This window comes from Peromyscus maniculatus, chromosome 7 (genome assembly GCF_049852395.1).
Source record: "Peromyscus maniculatus bairdii isolate BWxNUB_F1_BW_parent chromosome 7, HU_Pman_BW_mat_3.1, whole genome shotgun sequence".
In the NCBI taxonomy this organism is placed as follows: Eukaryota; Metazoa; Chordata; class Mammalia; order Rodentia; family Cricetidae; genus Peromyscus; species Peromyscus maniculatus.
In genome coordinates, this window is record NC_134858.1 from 88,815,343 (window position 1) to 88,832,362 (window position 17,020).

The window sequence follows — 17,020 nt, forward strand, 5'->3', positions numbered from 1 at the left end:
CATCACATTCAAAGGTCTTTTTCATAGTAATTTTCAATAACTTAAAAAGCAAAACTTCAAATTAAGAATACACCCTTAAGACAAGACCCACCAATTCCAGTCCCAAGTATTTAACCAAGGAAAATAAAGAGGTATGACCTAAAACACTATTACAAGTTATTCATAGTAGTTTTATCCAAAATAACAAAAGCACATGTTCAATAAAAGAAGGGTATTAATAAATGTACATTCAAACAATGTGGATCACCAAAAGTATAAACTGAAAAAAAAAATGTGAACTGCTTCTAAATGGATTAGTAAGGCCGAGTTTCACATACATCATGAGGAGATAAAGAACCAGGATTCAGAAGAATGATACTCTATTGGTGAAATTATTAAGTGGAATGGCTACCCACTACAATACTCTGACTACATTTACATGAAGTTCTAGGAAAAAAACAGAAAGTAAGCCACTGTGAGGACTATCTGAGAAGCAGTTGCCTCCATGATGTAAGGAAGTTTAGGGAGGGAAATCTCTGCACTACCTAAATTGTTCTATATCCTAATAGGGTCAAGCAACTCAACCACACAACCTTTGACCCACAACCTGTCTGGCCTGCAAGATGGGCTGGGGCAATAGTGGCTCAGAGCTTGTGGATGCAGCCAACCAAAGACTGGTCTAACTTGAGGCCCTAGTCAGGAAACGGAGCCCATGCCTGACACTGCCTGAATGGCCAGGATCTGAAAGATGGCTGGCTCGGAGACCTAGGACAGGCCCAAACACGACTACCACCCCTCCCTCCAAAAAAAAAAAAATTAATGTAATGATTCCTAACGATATTCTGCAATACTCTTAGATTGGTGCCTAGCCCAGTTGTCATCAGAGAGGCTTTCTCCAGCAGCTGATGGGACAAATCCAGAAACCCACTGCCAAACATTAGGTAGAGCTCAGGAACCTGAAGAAGAGGGGAAGGAAGAATTAGGAGCCACAAGGTTTGAAGACACCAGGAGAACGTGGCCCACAGAACCAACTAAGCAGGGCTCATAGGGTCTCACAGAAACTGAAGTGGCAATCAAGGAGCCAGCACAGGTCTGTGGTTAGGTCCTCTGCATACATACTGTGGTTGTTTAGCTGGGCTGGTTTTTCCTTTCTTTCTTTTTTTTTTTTCTTGTGGTACTCCCAACAATAGGAGTGGGGGATATCTCTGACTCTCTTGCCTGCTTGTGGGACCCTTTTCCTCCTATTGGGTTGCTTCATCCAGCCTCAATATGAGAGTTCATGCCTGGTCTCATTGCATCTTGTTATGCTATGTTCAGTTGATATCGTGGGAGGCCTGCTCTTTTCTGAAGGGAAATAAAGGAGCAGTGGATCTGGGGGAGAGGCGAAGAGGGAGTAGGACTGGGAGGAGGGGAGGGAGGGAGGGGAGGTTGCTGTTGGGATGCTTTGTATGAGGTAAGAATAAAGAAAAAGACAAAAGGAGAGCGAGAGATTGTAAGAGCCACCTGAGATGGATGACTGCGATGGAACAGGCCGTCCTTTCTGGACACTACAGAACAATTGCAAAAACCCACAGTGGTTATGACAGCGTGCACAAGACCTGCGCCAGACAAAATTCCAGCATGGAGGTAAGAGCTAAGCATGAAATGCCACCCATAATTGGAGAACTATTGGTAATTAATACCTTTCAGGGAGGGAGAATGAATGTTCTTCAAGGTTGTGGACCCTGATGGGTCAACCATGTTCCAGTGGGTGGCCCCACATCCAAGAGTATATGTATGTTAGCAGCCCTAAATGGGCTTGTTGAGTTTGTGGAGAGGGGAATGAGAACACAAAATTGGGTGGGTATGGAATGGTAGTGAGCGAGTGTGGAAGGAGTTGGAGGATGTGTGAATATGATCAAAATACAATGTATAAAATTCTCAAAGAATACTTTTTTAAATACCACAATAGACCAAAAAGAGTTACTAGCATGTTTTTTGAAATCTGAAATCCAATAAAAGAGTTAAAAATAATAAGATAACTAGCAAAATTGGTCCAGAGAGAAATGGAATGTAGGGCTAGTGACAGGCAACTCCCATCTCTTATACTGAAAGACTGATGACATTTTCCCTGGTTGGTAAATCAGAAAATTAGGTAACTACGCAATATTTATCTGTGATAGAGCTGAACAGGAGAGAAACTTAGATGCACTTTAAAGGACTCCTTCTCAGGGAGGAGAGTGAAGACAGGGAAGGGGATTGCACGTGTGTGTGACTTTTCACTATTTAATTTCTTTACCTTGTTAGTGCTTGGATTATAAGTGTAAAATCCTTGGTGTTTCTCAAATGTTGTATTAAAGAGAATGCTTTTTTCTAAATTTAATATTACCCCTGAAACAGTTTCCAGGTATATTTGAAAATGACAAGTAAAAAATTTCCATCCATGTTTGCAGCTGCACTTGAGACGCAAACTGGATATCATTGTTAACCTGTGAGTGTTTCTGTGTTCTTGTGCTAGAGACCTTACCTTGGGACAATCATGCTGGGTAACCACTTCAAGAAGCACATTTTTCTGAGGAAAATATTTAGGCAAAGGCGTGAATGCTTGTGGAGCAACAGCCAAACCACTGTCCTGGTGGCAAAAGCCACTGTCCTGGTGGCAAGGAGGAGCAGACCTCCTCCTCCTCAGCTAAGGAGGATGAGTAAGGTGAATTTCTTTCTCCACCAAAACAAGCCAAGACCAGAAGAGACAGAAAAATGGGTTCCAGGTGAGAATTCTCTCCGGGAGTTTTATATGACACAAAAGAAGGCAAAACACATTCATTTTCCTTTCCTCCCAGCTGTTCTAATGGCGTGAAGTGCTGCTGTCCTGCTCATATGCATCTGCTTGCAGACTGGCATCTGCAGAGGATTGCCTCCAGGTGTCTGACGAAAGAAGCTCCTAAAAGTCAATGCAAGCTGGAAGCCTGGCTTCCGGGAACAGGTGCTAGCCTGTGGAAACCTGCAGATCTATGCAAGGATATTTTGAGAAATAAAGAAGAAATCAAGTTTCTAAAACAAAAAAAAGGGTGTAATTTAAAGGTGGGAAATATTTATAGGACATTTTATGTTTAGAACATGTTTAATAAAGCTTCTGTGTAGTTCAAGAATAAAACTATGTGTTCTATTTCTTCTCAAGAAAGAAATGATCTGTCATAAATGCCAGACATTTTTGTAGTTGCTATGACAACTAGACTAGATGCTGAGAACTTAGAGATCCCCAAGAGACAAATTCATTTAGGATGAAGCAACTATGGAACACTCCAAGACTGAATGATGCTAGGAATGACTAAGACATATTTTCCATATGGGACTTTTTCACCTTGTTTTTTTAATGTTATAAAATTGATGAAATAAAAAAAAAGTTACATTACAAATACCTGAGTGGCCTTATTTCTTGAAAAATAGTTCCCAAAGAACATTCCCAAAATGGAATGGATTTAGCTAGAGAGAATAAAACTTAGATAGCTGACTTTTCTGTTAAAGAGAAATGGACATCACTTCTATGTGTGACCTGGTTGTGCCACTGAAGGAGCTCTTACATTAACTCTCTATTCTATCACAAATTCTAGTAGAATTAATTAATCAAAAAACACAATAGCATTTAAATTCATACTTATTTATCTACTCATGGTTACTTAAATTGTTTTAAGAGTGAGATCAGACTATCACAAAAAGCAAGTATCTTTAGTTTTTTATCTATCTTACATAATAAATATTAGGTCTTTTGACAATACCAGATTTTTTCGTTTATATTACTATTCATGTATTGTATATTTTTTATATATTTCATATATTTAGTTTTCATATCTTTAATTTATTTATTTATTCTACTAGCTCAGAGCAGGACAAAATATTCAAAGCAAGACAGTCCATGGTCCTAACTTCAAAAATCCTAGGATATGAGTAGGGTGATAGAACATATATAAACCCATAATGTAAGTTGGCACACAAATAAGATGTGTTAAGGTGTGAGAACCTGGAAGAATTGTGTTAATATATGAGAATCTATAGGTTCATGAAGAAGATAGTGTTTAAGAGGAAATAGTGTTATAGAAAGTCTTAAATTATTAGTGTATGGTTCCTATTTTCTATAAAAGAGCTAAATAAAACAGGCAAATAACAACATCTATGCAATTAACCATTAGTAAAAAAGGAATGTGTTCTTACCAAAACTATAAAGCAGGAAGTAGGCCATGTTATAATTGTCACTATTCACCCATGAGATACTCTTTCATATCAACAAAAACTGAGAGAATCTATGGACAAATGAAGAATAAAAATTATATTTTATAGGAGTAAAAAAGTTGTATTGCTGCCGGCATCTGGAATGTGTTAAGTATTGTATTTTAGGTATGTATTATCTCAACTACTCACCACAGTTATCCCATTGAATAAATGCTATTATTCTTCCCAATTTAGAGTTAAGTAAATTGAGATATATCAACAAAGTGATAAAGTCAGAATTACAATGTAAGCACTTGGATCAAGAACTCAGAGTTCATTGAGCCACGACATTCTACAGTGGAATATATATAGTTTTAGGCTTATCCATTCATCTGAAAGAAAGAGCAAAAGGCCAAGAATGACAGATACAAAATGATTAAAATAAAGTGGCATTCGTCCACAAAAAAAGACATACATGGAGTAACAAAACAGAATTGAGAGCCTCAAAATAATCTGAGCATCACACACACACACACACACACACAAAAAAAAAAAAAAAAAAAAAAAAAACCACCTTAACATACAGCATTGCAATGCAATGAGTTAAGAAAATTGTACTCAAGGAAGCCAAGTATATATTTAAAACCCTGCCTATATGGTGGCTGAGGCAGAAAGATTCTAAGTTCAAGACCAGATGGGGAAACTTAGTAATATACTATCTCAAAAATATAGTGTGTATCAGATTTAAGATATGAAGCAAATACCAACTGTCAACATCTGCTACTTTCATGCTTTAATTGCATACATATTTGTCATGGTATCTCCATACTGTTCTGTAGCTTTAAGAAACTTTAACAGTTCTAGAAGTTCAGTGGTGGTTTTTCAATGCTACTATATTTTCATAGATTGATCATGTCATCTGAGGATTTAAATACACATACTTCCTACCTCAGGTCATTCACTCAGGGAATGCGAAGAATGGAATTTAATTCCTATACTCAGGAATTTACAATGTGATATGACAGCCCTAGGTACAAAAAAGGAATTCCTCCAAGTGAGTTCATCCAAGAAACTACTTCACGGTTAACATAATACAAGTTATTTATAGCATTACCTCTTCATCTTTAAATTTCTTGGAGAAACAATATCTAGCTATTAATTATCACTCCTCTCTTCCCAGATTCATAATTTTCAGCAATCTGTTTCTTTCAGTCATCTATGCTCTGAACACTAAATCCTTTTGAGGGCCTGATATCTTTGTACATTAAATAGGTCCACGTTATTTTTCACATTAACATTTTCTTGACTAGGCCAAACAAGACTCACTAGGAAAAACAATTTTCACATGGCATGTTATTTTTATGATACAAAAAATAAGCTTCCTTTTTATAATATAACTGTAGTCCCCATTCTCCAACAAGAATGATAAATTGTAGCCACTATACTTTGAAATGTGTGCAATTGTCATTCCCCTTTTGAGTAAGTTCAAAATTAAGATAAATATTTTTCAAACAACTTATCATGCATTTATAACAAACTAGATAAAAAGGGGTAAGAAGTTGTTGGAAAGAATTTTGAAAAAAACCAAAAATTCCAAGTATTGCAGGAGTTTTACAAGAATAAGACAGAGGTAGAAAGAAGAGAAAATGGATGACAGCATGTCTAACAGTACACAGGGGCCTGGGGATGTAATTCAGCAACAGAGTGCTTCTACAGCAAGTATGGAGCCCTGAAAAAATAACAATGTACAGGACAGAATTCTGCAAATAAATGTAAAAATCCATCATAAAAGTTTGAAATCCGAGCAAATGCAGTTCTTATCATTCAAAATTGCCTAGCAGAGAAAGAAATGTTATGTCTTAATGTGATTAAAGGATCCATGAAAAATGTTTTTGAGCGTGTATGCACATGTGTTTCTGTATGTACAAGTGTATGTTCGTGCATGTGCATAAGAGTGTCTGTGGAGGTGACAGATTGACAGTGGATGTCTTTCTCAATTATTGTCAACCTTAGTTTTTGAGAGATGGCCTCCCATTGAACATGGAGCTTGTGAGTTCAGTTAGATTTCTAGCCTTCAAGCACCAGGGAATCTTCCTGACTTGCCTCCCCAGCACAGGAATTATAGGTTCTTGCCTTCATGCCCAGCTTTAAAAGGGTACCAGGGATCAGAACTTGGGTCCATATGCTTCTTTGGCAAAGCAATCACTTTATCAACTGAGCCATCTCCCTACCCCTGAAAGGAGGTTTTGTTTTTGTTTTTGATATTGTCTTAAAGATCAAGAGCTATTTAGACTATGTTGAAATGTATTACTATTGCTAGTATTATTATTATCATCTTTATTTTGAAATTAAAACTATGTGTTTAAGAGTGGTTTCCAGTAAAAGAATATAATCATATTCTAGAGTGAATACAAACCTTGGAATTTAAAATTACTGCATAATGCAAATTACATACTTAGCATTCTAAACTACAAGTTCATGATTTTATTCTAAGAAAAAAATATGAAGATATTTCAAAATATGTGAACATCAAATTTTTACCTGGTTTTTGGCAACAAATTACTAGTAATAAAATTTCTGTTAGCATTTTACAGAGGTGTGAAAGATATTATAAAAATATTTTAGGGATAAAGTTAGATGTTGGTTTCAATATTTCTACTATTATAAAATTACATATTTTATTTTATGGTTATGAGTTTTTTACCTGAGTGTGTGTTTATACATAGCCATGTCTGCAGAGTCCAGAAGAGTGCATCAAATCCCCTGGAACAATTACAATTGTGAGATGTAATATGCTGGGAATAGAACCCAAGCCCTCTGGAAGAATAGCCAGAAACCTTAACTGCTGAGCTGTCTCTCCAGCCCCCATTTATGTCCACTTTTTAAATTAGAAAGGATCTTTAAATATTTCAAAGAAACACATAATCTACCAATGCTCACAAAAATGTGAATGTTTTGGGGGGCCCTTTCCTCACTCTGCTTCATGATGTACTAATGTTAACAAAGAAAAAATGGGACTTTTCTTTACCGAACAGACCTAAGTTATGCCAGGTCCCCTCCCAGGACCCTGGCATAAATAGAGGCAAAGGGCCAGTGGAGAGGATAGCTGGACATGAGAACCAACTGCATAAAAGCTTTATGCTGTGTCTAAAACCACACCCTGCAAACTCAGCCTCCCATGAGACCCGCAATCCTGCAGAGAAGTAAAATCCCAGAGGAAGAGCCTGAAATTTAAAGCTAGCAGAAATCCAGTCCAAATGAGTGGAATTTCTAATACACATTTGTAAGGCAGATGACACAAGAATACTTGTCTAAGTACTCAGCTCAGATCATGGGTAAGAGGAGGAGACAATGAAATATAGCATGAACATAAAATGTGGAAAACAGCCATGCGTCTAAACTGAGTGAAGTTAAGGAATGACTCAGTTTCTATTTTCTTTCTCACTGGTGAAAGCACATGGTTTCTTGGCTCTTCTGCTTGATTATTCTTCTTAGGTGTCAGCTTTCAAACAAGAAGAGATGCCACTTGACAGATTAATAAACTCTACATAATAAAAAGTGAGCTCACTGAAATATGTATGTAAAAGAGTAATACAACTTTAAGAAGGCAAAGTGTGCTAATATTTAACATTATGAAAGAAATGTGCATTTTCACAAAAAAGTGTGTGTGTGTGTGTGTGTGTGTGTGTGTGTGTGTACACATAATCTGGATTGGTGAACCAGTGGGATGTTTCAGTGCATAAAAGCACTTACCACACAAGCCTGATAGCCTGAATTTTATCACCAGAACCCATGTGGACAGAGAGAACCAACTCATGAAAGTTGTACTCTGAACTCCACATCTGTGCCATGACACAGGTGTACCAACAGGTGTACACATGCATGCATGCATGCACAATACACACACAAAAATTCCATACATTTTAACCAAAATATAATTCACTTTCTCCCTCACCTTTTCTCCCTCAAGCCCTCCCAAAACCCCTCCTCCCAACTCCTCCTCACCTCTCAGATTGATAGCTTCTTATTCCCAGATTATCATGTTCATATACATGTGCAAACATATACATATACACACACATATATATGTATATTATATATATATATGAGTCCCACCATATATACCTATATATGTGGTGGCACTCGTGACTGGGAGGTGCAACTTCTCCATCTCTAAGTAGTCACCAGTTGCCTGTAGTTCCTGTCCAGAGTTGTGACCCTGTGGGATTTTTCCCATTCCACATTAGCATGTCTATTTATAATGCCATTGTTCAGATCTTATTTATGAAGTCATCTCTGTGAAAGACTTTTCACAGCAGCCTTCCTGCTATTCCAGCTCTTATAATCTTTTCATCCCCTTTTCTGTGATGTTTCCTGAGCAGGGAACACTGGAGCTGTGATGTAGATGTATCCACTGATCCACAGCTACCCACAGTCTGTAGATCTGTACATTGTATCCAGTTATGGTTTCTGTGATGCTTTCCATTTGCTGTAAAGAGAAGCTTCTCTCATGAGGGGTTGTAGCTACACTTGTCTGTGGGTATAAGGATAAGATTTAGAATCTAGCCGGAGAGATGGGGGTATGCACCTTTAATCTCAGCACTCGGGAGGTAGACAGGTGGATCTTTGTGAGTTGGAGGCTAGTTTGATCTATAGAGCGAGCTTCAGAATAGCCAGGGCTGTTACACGGAGAAGCCCTGTCTCAAAAAAAAATCTAGTTAGGAATCATGCTGGTCTAACAAAATGGTGATAGTAGGTTCTCTTCTAAGATCCATGACCTCATTGGCCCTGGGAAGTTGGCTAGGTTTCTAGTGTCAGACATGGTTCCCCTCTTGTTGAATAGGCTTTAAATGTAATGAGACAACCAACATGTAACTGCCACTTCCTGCACCTTTATAAATATCTTGTCATTTGGGTCATTGTTGAGTTTCATAGGTGTCATACTTGGATAGAACTATCAATTGCATCGCTGCCTTAGCAGTTTGCATAGTACTTTCTGATAACATGGAAGCTAGACCATAAGAAATAAGCTTTTAGGTTAGACCCAGCTCAAATAATCTGAATCCTGTGTCTAAGTGTTTGATGCCTTCTGCAATAGGGAGCTTACCTTAAACCTCTGAGTGGCAACTAAAAGCAACATCCACTGTCTATATTGTTTTGGAAATTGCTTAGACTACCATGACCAACCATTCTAAAAGATATTTCTTGTGCTTGGCTGGTATGGGGCAGGGGGTTGTTAGTATAAGGTATGATTAGGTAAATATAAAATGTAAGATATAATTAGATAGAGCTTTCTGATGTTCGGCAAAGAGACAAAAGACATACACTGGAGAATAGACAGCATCTTCAACAAATAGTCCTAGGAGATTGGATTCCCACATGCATAAGAATGAAGTTAGGCCCATATTTATCATCCTACTAAAAATTATCTCCAAGTGGTTCAAAAACCTCAATTTAAAACCTGAAAAAGCAAGCCAGGCAGTTGTGTCACACGCTTATAACAGTCTGGAGACAGAGGCAAGTGAATCTTTGTGAGTTCAAGGCCAGCCTGATTAGAGGCCAGAGGGAGTTCCAGGCCAGGCATGGCAAAACATAATCTTGTCTCAAAAGAAAAAAAACCTATAATGCTAAAACTGCTAGATGAAAACATAGGTGGTATCATATAAGATTTAAATGTAGGGAAAGACTTCCTAAGTAGGACTCTATTGCCTGGGAATTAAAGTCAACAATTGACAAGTGAATCCTCATAAAACTAAAAAGCATCCATATAGCTAAAAAAAAGAATCAATTGAATGAAGAAAAATCCACAGAATGAGGAATCTTTGCCAGCTCTACATCTGATAGAGTTATTATCAAGAATATATAAAGAACTCAAAAAACCAAAAAGTGAAGGAAACAAATGACACAAATTAAAAATACATTAGAGATCTAAATAGGGTTCTGGGTACAAGAAATAAAAATGGATAAGAAATGGCTCAAAAAAAATGTTCATCTTCCTTATCTATCTACATATCCCTTCCAATTAGAGAAATGCAAATGAAAACAACTTTAAAATATATTGTTACTTCAGTCAGAATGACTAAGTTCAAGAAAACTAAAGTGACAACAAATGATGGTAAGTCTGTGTGTTGATGGGGTTGCAAAATGGAGCAGCCACTATAGAAAACCACATGGAGAAGCCTCAGAAAACTAAAAGTAAATCTACTATTTGACCCAACTATACCACTCTTTAGCATACGCACAAATGACTCAATATCCTACTCCAAATATATTTAATCAACCATGTTCATTCCTTCTCTATTCACAACAGCTAAAAAATGGAAGCAACCTACATGTTCTTCAACAAATGAATGGATAATGAAAATGTGGTACATGTGAACTATGGAATATTATTCAACTCTAAAGAAAACTAAAATCACAAAATCTGCAAATAAATGGATGAGACTGGAAACAATTATATTGAGAGAGGAAACTCTGACCTAGAAAAAGCAAACACCATATGTTCTCTCCAATCTGAGGTTCCTAGCTCTAAGTAGCAAAGTCTGAAAGATCATGGGGGGGAGGGCTTAGAAGAAGAATAGCAGGACAGGGGTGATATGAAGAGAGAAATGGGTAAAACAAGGGGTAGGCTCAGACTGGGAAGGTGGGAGGGCTGATACACAAGGGGAAGGATGGAGGAGAGATGAATAATACCAAAATGATATTTTTAAAGTTTGAATTTTTTTTTTTTGAGACAGGGTTTCTCTGTGTAGCTTTGCGCCTTTCCTGGAGCTCACTTGGTAGCCCAGGCTGGCCTCGAACTCACAGAGATCCGCCTGGCTCTGCCTCCCGAGTGCTGGGATTAAAGGCGTGCGCCACCACCGCCCGGCTAAAGTTTGAATTTTTACTAAGATCTTCAGTCACCATCAAAGATTTCTTGGATTTTTGTTTAACTGTGTTGTTGGGAAGTTCAATATAAAGTAGGCATTTCCATTCTGGCATATAATGGCTAGTATAATTCTTTGTTGTCATAAGATATCCCATTTCTAATGCTCTTTTTTTTTTGCAAAATACTTAAAAGTCTCAGAAGAAGGAAAAATAGATGGAAGAATTAGTGTTTAGTAAGTTCATGTAAGAGCGTGAACAAGGCAAGTAGACTGTACTTGGGGCTGTGACAGGCTGTTTGGTGTAGCACTTGGAGTTTTTGGAGCTTTTGAGACTTCTCCCTACTTCTTCCTCTGTAAGAATCAAGTATTTGCAAATACTGACAAATGTCCACAGAGACACATAAAATCACTGACTTGGTGCTTCCTTAAGCATAAAGAGCAATGAGTATTTGTTATATGCTTATGGCTCCCTAGTCATAAAAGTGTGAAAATCGTGTTCCAATTTTCAAAAGGGATGAAGTACTTAAAGATAGGATATTCATTTCCAATAACAGGTAAAAGGTATGTGTTAATACACATTTAAAACTACATGCAGCAGACTCTGCTTCTCTATGCTTGCAGGTTTCACAGTTCCAGTTATCCATGGCTAACCTAAGCCTGAAAACATTAAACGGGAAATTTCAGAAATAAGATTGTTATCTTATAGTTTTCAAATCGTTCTAGGGAACAAGACGTGGAGGATGGATCCACTCTCTGCTGTGCAACAGCACCATGGGGCAAGCAGAGAAAATCAAATCCGATAAAACACCTCGCAATCATCTATATTATCTACCTTCTCCTCTCTGGGAGAGATTAAAAACTGTGGAAACAGGAGCCACTTTAAGTAAAAAAAAATAATAAACATAACACGTAATTTCTAGAGAAGAACAGTTAAGTTTGAAGTAATAAAAGCACAGCTCTGAAATTCAGTGGCCTGGCTTCATGTTAGGAGATTAGTTTTAGAAGTAAGCATTTAAGGAAAACCACAGCACAGAGCAAATTACCTAGTAAATTGTGCCATAAATAATTTTTTACTACAACCTGTAGTTGATTTTAATATTCTGTTTTGCCACTGGCCTTCTTTATTATATGGTATTTTCATTACAACTAAAAAGATACTACAGAGAGATTTTTTATTCAAAAATATTTTAAAGTTGGCTTTGAAGTTTCCTCTTGTTCCTTCCCCAAACTCCAGGATTGATCCCAGTTACTCATCCTGTACATGGACCCATGTCTGATCAGTCTCATCTACACTACTCCCAACCCACAGATTTGGTCACGGTTGCACACGATACACTTTAGACACAGGACTTTGAGGGGATTCGTGTCTGATACTCTAAACCTAGATAACTACTGTTGACTGCTGAGGTCATGGACCCTAGAGGAAAACCCAGTACTGCCACATTCCTAAATGAGTTATAATCTCTAGCTGCATTCTTGGTGCTTATCCTTATACCCACAGATAACACCTGTCACCAAAGAAGCTCATTTTTTGCAGCATATAGAGACCATTACAAAAAACCAGAATTGGTTAAAATGCAGAGAAGAAATTATCATGGGATACCCAGCCTCAGTTGATACATCTGTAACAGAACCCCTACACCTCAAACTCAGGAAACACAGCTGAAGTGGTCATGGAGATATTGTAAGAACCAGAGGACCAGGATGCCTGCTGCAAGATAATGTCTTCTATATAAGACAGAGAAGCAGCACCCATGAAATCTCAGCAATGTAGTTGCTTAAACAAGCCTAAAAAAAAAAAAAAAAAAAAAAAAAGGTACCACTAGTTGACATGCCCACATGGGCTGGGGAAAACCTCATAAAGCCCCACCCCTACATGAATTACTACAAGAAATTAATGACTGCTGAGAAAGGGAGAATCACTCTTACCCAGGGATGATCTTCCTCACTGGCCATTCAATCCCAAGTAATCAGCCCTAGAAACATATGCACAGCAGCAACACTGAGTGGAACAAGCAGGTTTTATTTTTATTTCCGTGTGTGTGTGTGTGTGTGTGTGTGTGTGTGTGTGTGTGTGTGTGTAAGAAAAGTGGAAGATATTCTCTAAATATAGTACACACATATGACATTACTTAAACCAAATGTCACATAAATATTAAGCTGGCTTTGTTTTACTGAAATTTCTTTTTAAAGAAATTTTAAAAAGAATTTTTAAAGAAAAAATTCTAAAGCATTAGTAAGAAAGTCTTAAAGAAATAAGAAGCAAAAAATTAAGCAATAATATTGGCATGTTTGGCTAAAGTTGAGTCATTTATTTTCAAATAATGCAGTGTCCATGACAACCTACAAATATTTCCAGCCTCATATGCTCAATTTTTCAATTTTATTGTGTCTAAAACATTCTGAAGGAGGGGATAGTTCTTTCCTGGATAAGTGCAAAACTTCTACTAAAAAAACTTAGTAGTAAGCAGTAATTTGATCAATTTCCATAACAAATTATGGAAAAGACTGGAACATGCTGTTGTGTACTGTCTCAATCTTGTGAAAGTGGATTTATAGTTAAACATTTGTTCTGTATTTGAGCATATGCCTTCTAAAAAAACAGAGTAAAATAACTTCAAAGATTCTATGTATGTATATAACTTCAAAGATTATGTAGTCATACAGAAGGCCTACTAAGGTAAAAACATAATTTGTAACATGCTATATCATGAGGAATTGTAATGTATATATCTACATACATTTTTCAAGAGGTAAATAATTTGCCACCATTAACAAAGGAATATTTATTTCAAGATAAGTACTTATAATTGTATAGCTAAGTGCCTAATTATCTATTAAGAAATGTAATGATGGTTTTTGCTTTTGCTTGATTTATTTCAAATGAATAAAACAAATCATACACAAAGGCTGAGAACATTTTGAGTATTTGATATTAAAATTCATGGACCATCAATAATTATTTTCCAATTAGAACTAGAAAGCATCAATGATTGTGTTAGACATGTATAAAACGCTGTCTCACTGAGGCATCTTTACTCAACACCAACCTCCAGATGGGAACTATTTTTCATGGTTCATAAAGCCAAATCCAGCTGCTGCATTTGGACTTGAGTAAGGAATCCACAGCTTACTGCCTTCTCGATGCTCGAAAAACAATTGCTATTGTTTCTTTAGCCATGGAGCAACTCCCCCCACCCCCGTGCAAATGAGATATACAAAAAGAATCTCTAATGTCTTTATACTTGATTACCCAGAAGTCCTGTTTATAATAGGATCCCGATTTTACAACATTTTCTAGAATCTAAGCTACTTAAACAAAAACAGTCTTCAATGGTTACTAAAGGATGAGTGAATTATCAAAAGTGTTCATATAATTTCCTGCTAGAAGCCACAATGGTGGTTAAATAACTTCAGTACATAAAGTCTTATTAGGAGGCAGAAGTACACAGCTTCCTGTTTCTCCTCCCTCAGCTGATTTGACTCTTTGATGGGCGTGGTTTAGAATAACCGTGGGTTCCCACCACCACACAGTCTTCCCACAGCTACATTGAATTAAGCCTGTCAAGCATAAATAAATAAATAAATAAATAAATAAATAAATAAATAAATAAATAAATAAATAAATAAATAAAAACAAAGGGAAAAAGAGTGCATCTTTTTTTAGTAGAGAAATATATTGGAAACTTTGAGTGAAGAGCAGTTATATTACAATAAAATTTGCCCTAAGACATTTTCAAAAGGGGCACCAAAAAGAAAGAAAAAGATCAATTATGGAAAACAGGAATTACTCAGCTTACAAAAGTATCAGTAGCCACTTTTTCTTGCTATCTATAGATATCAGACATTTGCTATCTCCTCAATATTTTTTGCCCCAAACCCTAAGATCCTAAAAGAAAAATATTCATGAAAAAGTTAACACCTAGTTAATGTAAGAGTATGGCACAAAAAAAAAAAAAAAGAAAGAGAGAGAGAGAAGAAAAAAAGGCAAGTTGCCTTCAAGTTTGGAGGAAAAAAGACTATAGTAAACACTGGATAAACCAACTAAAAGGATGGCTCAGAGCCCTGATATAGCACTGACACTTTTCCCCATACAGAGACGGTGCTTATTTCAGGCAGAATTCATCTTCTAAAGCAGAATGCTGCTCTCTGGCAACCGCCAACTGCAATGGCTGTTTGTGTTTCCTGCTGTTTATATTTATTTCTTCCTCGTGCTACAACAGCTGCAAAAACAAATACTTGTTATGCAACGCTTTGTGTCAGTGCAGGTAAACAGTGTTGCTCCCTTCTTTACATGCCCATGACTTGTGCAAATAGGTTTTTAATATATCCTGAGATTAATCTGGTAATTACAAGTCAGTTTAGAAACACGTGTTAAACAACAGGTCATATAGTTGCCATTCCTATTCCAGAATAATTCTCAGTTTTTGACCTTTAAGAAAAGATGGGGAAATGTACAATCAAGAATTTCCCAGGAACTGGCCTCTTCCTTTGATTTATTGGGTCCCACTTGATGTTGTATTGGGGTTTTGCTGTAATCTTTTTTTTCATTTTGACAAAAGATTGTGAGTGACCTCATTTAAATTCTTGAAATAAATTTTTACATTATTTTTAATTGAACTACATAGAATATATGTAATTTCAAAGAGGCACTTTTATCTTAAATCTATTTACTCATGCTTAGAAAAGGTAGTATTACAGACATTGTACCTGCATAAATACATGTTTGTAGAAGCATTTGTAGTGTCTCCAGTATATGAATGTCACCTAAATCCCCCAATGAAATTTGAGAGAAGTAACAGTACCTTTCTATAAAAAGAAAGTAAACAAAGATTAACTTAAATGCAATCGTGTGTAAAATTTCTAAGTGGATATTAAGTTTTTTTATTATTCAAGGCTAATGTAAGCAATATAAAAATGAGTAGTAGAGAGAAATACTTAATATCATATTAAAATTTTTATTAAAATATTTGAAAAACAAAAATAATAATAATTCTGAAATTAAATTAAGATAGATTACCTTTAGGGTTTCATTTTCTGCCTATGTGTTCACTAATTATCTTGAACTTAAAAAGATGTTTTTAAATATTTTGTTTGTTTGTTTCTTGGTTTTTTTTGTTGTTGTTGATGATGTTCTTCTGGTTTTTCAAGACAGGGTTCCTCTGTGTAACTTTGGAGCCTGTCCTGAAACTTGCTTTGTAGACCAGGCTGGCCTTGAGCTCACAGAGATCTGCCTGTCTCTGCCTCCCGAGTGCTGGGATTAAAGACATGCGCCACCAATACCCAGCATGTTTAAATATTTTTAAAGTGAAGTATTTTGCCAACATTTTAAATCATTCCAGAAACACACATTGACTGTAAGTGGCAAGTGCTGAGACTTAAGGGGTTTCCCTGAGATGTGCCCTTTCCTTTTAGGTCTCTGTCTCTCTCCCTCTCCCTCTCCCCCTCCCCCTCCCCCTGACCCTTCCCCTCCACCTCCACCTCCACCTCTCCCTCCACCTACACCTCCCCCTCCCCCTCTCCCTCTCTCTGGAAGGAGTAGCTGGTTTCTCATCTCCAGTAAAAATTGGCATAAAATTTTAAATTCATCATTTTCATTTTCAAAACTAAATACTCAGTCCTGAAAACTCAAAACAGATATACTAATTAAGATATTATTCTAGCAAGCCTGATTTTTTTAAGTTTGAGGCTAATTTTCACAGATTCTTAGCTTTTCTAATTTTTCATGAAAGGAATTGAATTCTAGTCACAAATATGAAATATTCAAATTATTGAGAGAAAAAAATAGATATAACTTTGTAAGCCAAAATAATGTAAAATTACAAATAGTGCTGTATGCTTTCCCCCAACAAACTTGGCAATGACATTTCACTTAAGTGATCAATATTGTTAACTCAGGAACAATTAACCATTCAGAAAGATTTCAAATCAGCTTTAATATTTTACTTTTAAAATATTTTAAGATGGAGGCTAGAAAGATGTTCAGAGGC

At 36.6% G+C, this 17,020-nt stretch overlaps 1 pseudogene; it reads left to right on the forward strand.

The window, feature by feature from the left end:
- Window positions 1-1,500: 1,500 nt before the first annotated feature.
- The window catches only part of LOC102915395 (methionine aminopeptidase 1-like), a 63,626-nt pseudogene continuing 48,106 nt past the window's right edge, over window positions 1,501-17,020 (forward strand).